We start from the raw sequence: 8,106 nt of genomic DNA on the forward strand, positions 1-8,106 counted from the left end.
CCCGGTATATTTTGGTGACGTGTGCGTCTGGATTCGTCCGGACACAGGACGTAATAATTTGCCCATTTTCTTATGAGATGAATAGCCTAACATTTGAGAAATAGAATTTGCTCAAGAAAACTTACTAGCTATATAGCCAATAGATTTTTCAGTATGATTTGATACTATTGGTATTTTATTTATAATTTATAATATCAATAACAACCCATTTGTAATGTTATTGCCAAACAATACTAAAATTATATTAACCAAAAATTAACTTTTGCTATGATTAATTTTGCATTAATTAATCTTCTGAAAAAATAACAAAAAATAAATTAAATAAAAATTTTAACCAAGGAAATCATTCAACCATGCAAACTCTAGAGAATCAGAACAAACAATAAACTAAAAACCAAAAGGAAAAAAAAAAACAAATTGAATCAATAACAACTACCAATAACAAGTTAGTAGAGAGAGAGAGATGAAAATTGTTGAGTCATGGAATATTCTCGGCAATAGAGAAATATATAGTTTAATGTCTTAGCTTTGTACGAAGACTCGTCACACAATCAGATAAAATAGAGAGAGTGCAGCATTTATAAGAGACATCAAGATTTTTATGTGAAAAATACTAAAAAGGGGAAAAACAACGGGGCTTCGCCGAGTTTGAATGAATTCACTAGTATTTGTAGTTGATTACAAATGAGGCCATTCATTGGAGGGAAGATCAAGCCATGGTCTAGACCTTGGCTTGATGTAATAAATACACATCATATAGAGTGTGTTACATGGTGTAAATAGGAAGAATCACTGTTGATGTGTTCATTTGGTCAAAATGAACATAATCGGTGGGCAATGGAGGTCGGAAAGAACATTGTCTGGCAACGGAGGTCGGAATGACCATTGTATGGCGATAAGGTTAGAAGGAGCGTAGTCGGTGGGTGACGGATGTTGGAAGGTTCATTGTCTGGCGATAGAGGTTACAAGGATAGTAGTCGGTGGGCGAAGGAGGTTAGAAGGATTATAATCGACAGGCGACAAAGGTTGGAAGGATCGTAGTCGGCGTGCAACGAAGGTCCGAAGGACCATGTCGGGCGGAAGTCTGATAGAAATCCGACGACATGAGGAAGTCCGGCGTCAGGTAGTAATCCAGCGACGGGTGGAAGTCCGACATCAGGTAGAAGTCCTACGAAAGTTTGGCCACAGGTAGAAGTCTGGCGACTAGTGGAAGTCCAACGTCAGACAGAAGTCCGGGACGGGTAAAAGTCTCGGGATGGGCGGAAGTCTGGCATTTAGTAGAAATCCGATGAAGGGAGGAAGTTCGATGTCAGGTAGAAGTCCGACGAAAGTCCAACAATTGGCAAAAGTTCAGAGACATGCAGATGTCCGGCTTCGGGAAGAAATTCGGACTAAAGTCTAGCGTCAGTTGGTGGCAGGCATAAATCCAACGACGGACGGAAGTTTAACGACGGTTAGAAATCCGACGACGAGCAAAGTCCAGCGTCTGGTAGAAGTTCGACGTTAGTCAAATGTCGGATAGAACTCCAGTTTTAGTCGGTGGTCAGGCTGAACTCCAGCTCTAGACGGCTACTGGGTGGAAATTTGGCGGTGGTCGAGGAGAAGTCTGGTGGCAAGAGAACTCTCTTCCTTTTTTTTTTTTACTTCCTTGCTTCATTCTTTTCTCTTTTTTTCTTGCTTGGGCTCCCTTCCTCCTCCCCCTTCAATGAAAAATGAGGGGTCTATTTATAGTTTTCTGATAGTGTCATGACCAATAAATAAGAGGAACATCAAGGGTGAATTGGGAGTGGTTTGAATGGATGACCGATATTGATTCCCCTGATCATTGACTATGTATTAGACATTTAAATGTTTTAATGATATCAGAATTTGTCGATCTTGGGATCGTTGGATCCATCTCGTCGAGCCACTCGATTCGAATATATTCATATCACGTTTGGAAATCCAAATTATGGTTTGAACCTTCCAAATGTGCTTCGGGTATTCGATTTGGACCCAATTGGGCCTAGATTGAGTGGAATTTGATGTCGATGGGTTTATATTTTCGAGACGTTATGTTTGACAGTAAGTAGAAAGTTTGCTAAAATCAGAGTTCATATAATCTCTGATTTAATTTTTAAAGCTTCCAACTTGATTTTCCATCGAGATTTGTACCCGATCAACATTATTTTTTGATGATATATCAAAAATAATACGAAGATGGATAAAAATCACATTGAGGAAATTCTCTACAAAATAAAATATATTGTAATGTATCTATTGGATAATTGTTTTTACAATCTCAAGCTAAATTTAAAATGTTGAAAGTCATTTTTTAAAAAAATCATTCATATGCATGAAGTATTATTATTTGATCATGAATCATCATCATCATCATCATCATCATTTTTATTTTAATTCCAACTTCATCAATAGTTACCTTCAGTAGAGAGATTATTACAAAACCAAAATTATGCATATGGCTATATATTAAAAAAAACCTCTATTTGTATTTATTTTAAATAATTAACAAAGAAGTAAATAACATATTAGCGCTTTTGTAAGGATCTAAGAATCGGTGTGAAATGGTTATGGTGGGCTTGCCAAAGGCCATGCCTCGCTGGTTTTCTACAACCGAACTTGTCGTTGTAATAAGCCTGGCCCATTTAGTTAGTGATGCTCTATAGGTTGGACCATTAGCCCATCTACTTGAGTTGATTAAAAGCACATGTGAAATACATGAATATAATATGGACGAGTACTGCTACAACTTTGTGATAGGTGTTTGCACGTTAATCTCATGAATGAAAACCTATTTGTGGATCTCAAGATTTGTAGTTCTTTGAGGTGGGAATGGTCCCCCATTTCATCAATATTGCTTGACGCAATGCATATCTATAAGCAACTCAATTCTTATAAGTTTTAAGGGGCGATATGATTTGAAGTAAAATAATTTTTAAAATTTTGGAATATAGGAGTTTTAAAAATGTTGGTGTTTAGTTTGAAGTAAAAGTTGAAGTATTTTCACTTCACTAACTAATTCAATTTTGTTGTACTTGAAAATAGTTAGATTTTTTCGAGTTCTAAATACAATGTAAATTGTCTTTCATTGCTGCGACAGTCGTCTCCCTCGCCAACATCCATCACCACACCCACTTATTAGTCTATATGGAATATGATTGTGTCGATCAAACAGATTGTATTATTGCTTTGAATTTCAAGTCAATTTCTCGTGTTTTGTTGGGGGGGTGTGGGAACTGCGGTCCTCCCATTGCTTGGGTTCGGTGCAAAGCCTGGTGATGTGTACCGGAGCTCCCCATCGATGTGAGCGCACAGGTGCTGCAAAGTTTGCTGGAAGAAACGACTGAGGGCAGAGCACCGCAACGCTCTAGATTTGATGTCTTAGTGCTGTGTAGTGCCACAATGATGCGGGTTTGAGCGCCGCAACATCGCTAAATTGATCATGATTAGAGGTTTGAGTGCATCACTACAGCGAGGCAGACTAAATAGTTTTATTTCTCTTTTTCTTAAAGGCGGCGTCTCTTTGTGTTATTTACCATACATTCTTATGTTTTGAGTGTGAGAATGGTGTGAGAGAGAAGAGAAGCAATGAGAGAGCGAGAGAGAAGAGCGATTTGTACCTATTTCTCCCCATTTTCATAGTGAATTTTTTGTTTTGGTGTGGCTCACTTTTTTTTCTTTTCGATTTCAAAATTTTCCACATTAAATTCTAATGTCAGTGCCCTTTAATTTGTGTCGCATTTCTATTTTTCTTATTTGCTTCGTTATGGTGTTTTACTTCCATCCTCAACACCCATTGACAACTGCCACTACCATCGCCTCCACCCTCCTCCCTTTTTTCCTACTATTGATCACCACTAGCCATCGCTTCCCCTACCACCCACTGTCGACCGCCGATTGCCACCGCCATTGCTACCACCATCCTCCATATTTGCCCACCCTAAATCATCATCGGCTTCCTCCATTGCCCGACATCAATTATTATTATTATTATTATTATTCGATTATACGTTGTATTTATTTTACTTCAAGTGAAATAAAAATAAACCATTACCTACATTTATATTTCTAAATAATTCCCAAAATTTTGAAATGCATTACATTTCTTTTATAGTGATTCGTTTTTTAACAAATTAAATGAAGCCATATGTTAGCTTCTTCCTAGCTGATCCGACTATATAGTCTTGTGCTCTATCCCTCAAGCATCCATAACCATTGAGCACCTACCCCTACTCTCCGATTGATGCCAGCGAGTGCAATTATGGGGTTTAGGACTTTCATGTGGGAGTGTTTTTTTTTTTTTTTTTTAATATTAAAGAACTTTTATCTCATATGTATGAATTCCAAATCAATGAAATGAAGATCGATGTCGTTCTTATCCGAAGAGAATCCAATTTGTTTTTGATGACTGAGTAGGGGTGCCAATATTTGTCACGACTAAAAAATCTGACGTGAGTCCGATTCAAAAATTTCGGGTTGCGGTCAACCCGTTTCACAAACGGGTTGAGTTCGGGTTTCACGATTTTTCCTATTTGAACAAAATAGGTTGGGTCTGAGTTGACCTTGAAACCTAAAAATGACCAAGTCCTTAACTCCACTGTACACGAAATCCCTATTCCTTCTTGCACGACCCCACCCTCGAGTCAACCTAGCCTGACGGCCTCTCCGACGTTGTTGTCGACCTCTCCCGCCATCCCGCTACCACGCCGTCCAGCGGCCTCGCCTCTCTCGCTGCCGGCACCGACTTTCCTTTCTTCCTTCCTCTTATCCGGGTTCGATGACGTTCCTTTCGATCCTAGCGTCCTACGGCTTCGACGAGAAAAGTCACCTGTCAATGGAGTTCCTCCCATTTGTGTGCTTGTTCGGTCATAACCCGTGTTAAGTTGGGTCAACCCGAAACCCCGACGGGTCGGGTCCACGTTGAATTTTATGACTCAATTGTAAAAAACTTGTCTGATTCGGGTCGTATCAAATAGCATTAGATCAGAATCAGATTCGACCAGTATCCAACCCGCAATCCGATCTTGACGCCTATATGATAGATAATTTTATTGTTTTAAATAATAAGCACTCAACTTAAATCAATTGGTTGAAATGAATTATTATTCCATAATGATAAAAATAACATGTGAAATATAGTTTGCATGATTGACAAGTTTGTGGTATGTGCTTCCACGTTAATCTTATTTTAATTGCATCCCTTTGTGGATCTCAAGATTTGAAGTGACATTGGAATGGCCCTCATTTCATTAATTATTTTATTTGCACCAATGTGCGTATAATAACTATAAGCAACTTCACTATTAATTATAAATTTCCTTATTTTTTATTATTCTATATTTGATTCTTATGAGTTTAAACGTAATATATAGTTAAATTAATCTAAATAATATGAGTATATCCCTTTCTATTGATACTTATTTTCTTGATTTTAGTGACAAATAGCGGGAAATTTTTATGAGATCATTGTTATGGCATGTTAGTAATATATATCATTTATTTAAATAAATAAAAATTAAATAAAGATAGTTAATTATAACAGACCCATCACTTCAAAGTTATAACGGAACAGTTATGCATATATTAACCGTGATAGTGGAGATTAGGGGTGTCAATTCGGGTCAACAGGTCAAATTCGGGTCGAATTCGGAACTGACACGGTACTATTCGGGCCAACCTGAACCAACCCATTTTTAAAAACGGGTCATGTTCTCGAACCCGACCTGATTCGGGTCCGGGTCAACCCAACCCGACATGAATGACCCGGGTTGACCAAAATTGCTAGTTTTGAGTTAAAAAATCGGGTTAAAAACGAGTTTTTGGGTCAAATACAAGTTTTTGTGTCAATTTCGGGTTGCTGGGTTAATCCGAACTCGACCCGTTTTTTAAAACGGATTGATTTGTTAAACCCGAACCCAACCCGTTTCGGGTCCGAGTTGACCATAATCCGGATTTTTCTGGGTTGGGTTCGGATCGTGTTTCGGGTCGTGTCAAAAATTGACACCCCTAGTAGAGATGCAGAGTTGGAGGCTGCAAGAGGATATGGGCTACATATAATACAGCAGCTTTTCCAAATGACCTCTTTAATGCTAAGAGCTGCTGCTTTAACAATGGGTAGGCAATTCATGTTTGAGGTTGCTGTAACTCGAGCTTTTCCAAATGACCTCGTTTGGTTCGCTGTAAGTTCTCCGTTTCCGATTTCAAATGGTGAAAAATTACTATTTTACTATTTGTTTATACGACTTTTTCATAATACCTTTTGCTACACCGTAATTTCGCCGATCGGAGAAGAAAAAAAATAAGTAGTCACCCCTGGCTTGAGCTTGGCCTTGATTAATTAACCGAGTTTGAGCTCGAGCCCGAGCACGAGCTATATTCTACGAGTTCGAGCCGGCTCACAAGCTGGCTTTTTTATTATGAAAGAGAGAAAATGATTATGATTTAAGAAATTAACATAATAAAACCCTAAAAAGAATGAGAAATTTAAGAAAATTAATAAATAATTATTTAATATAAGAAATTGTGATATAATTCTTAAATATTTTCAACAACTTTTTATTTAAAATCATGAAAATATATTTTAAGTATATTTTATATTAATATTTTTTAAACCACCGGGCTCACGAGCTTACGAGTCGAGTCGGGGCTAGCTCAAAGTTGGCTCGTTAGTTCATCCAGCTCAGCTCACGAGTTATTTATCGAGCCGAGCTTCTAACTAGCTCACGAGTCGACTTGACTCACTTACACCCTTATTTACATCTAAGTGGGCATCAACCTAGATGCTTCATGAATTGGTGAAGATCAACTATAAATATATATTTATTAAAAAAAATATTTTACATAATATTACCCTATCTTTTATTATATTCTTGAGTCCCACCACTGAGTTCCATCTTATAAATTATTGGCTGAAATTAAGAATTTGCATATTTTAAGTTCACGAGTTTTAGGTTTTATTTGTGATCACTATTTTATTGATTATTAAAATAGATTTTTATTAAAAAATAAAAAATTTTGTATAAAAACTATTTTAAGAAATGATAAAAAAGCCGTCCCAAATAAAACCTTAATTCTACTATTAAAGTAAGTTGAAACTTGTGAATAATGTAGAGAATGACAGGAAGCAATTTTTTGTGTAATCATTAGATCTAATTTTCTTATAAAATTGTCATATTACAATCTTCATTCATTAAATTCTCAATCTGTTATTAAAATTCTTAATAAAATTTTTAATTCGTAATTTTTAGTATTTATCAAACCCAACATGGCAATTTAGTACCATATACCAATACATGAATTTGACAATTTGTTTTTAAAAATAGATCTTAGATTTATAATTATACATATTATTAAATATAATTTGAGCATTTTTCCTTAAATAAACTCCAACAGCAACATTAAAAAAAAATCTATATAATAAATCAATAATCTTCTGATATATTTACATCTAATTCAGTGAACAAGATGTTGGGTAGTAAATCACGCAACGAGACAAACAAAAAGGAAGAAGCAATGAAAATGAACACCGGATTTAACGTGGAAAAATTCAAAATTAGAAAAAAAAAATCACGAAGTCACATCATAGCAAGAAATTCACTATAAAATTGAGAAAAATTAAACAAATCTATCTTCTCGCACTCTCTTTTCGACTCTCTTCACTTGTCTCTTCGTTCTATACTCAAAACAAACAAATAGGTGCTTTTCAATACACCGAAGGATGCAACCCTTCAAGTGAAATATGAAAAAAAAATAAAGAAATTTATTCAGCTCAACTCGCAGCATCACGTAGGGTGTTGAGGTCTGAAATGTTCAACACTCCATTCTCTATTTTTGAGTCTACCACCATGCAGTGTCGTGTCACTATATCCTACAACTTCACAACACTCTACTCTTTCTGTGCGCTCATAGACTATATCACCACAACTTGAGAGTATACAGTGCCGCAACCCCCAAACCTCAAATAGGGAGAGCGTTGCCCCTTATCTACAATCCACTGATGAACTCAACTAATGATATTAAAGTCTGTGATAATAATACAATCTTATTAATTGACATAATTAGATTCCACTCAGAACTACTAGAAGATAAGATAAAATTAAACAGAAA

Source organism: Dendrobium catenatum, unplaced genomic scaffold (assembly GCF_001605985.2).
Source record: "Dendrobium catenatum unplaced genomic scaffold, ASM160598v2 fragScaff_scaffold_1395, whole genome shotgun sequence".
NCBI lineage: Eukaryota > Viridiplantae > Streptophyta > Magnoliopsida > Asparagales > Orchidaceae > Dendrobium > Dendrobium catenatum.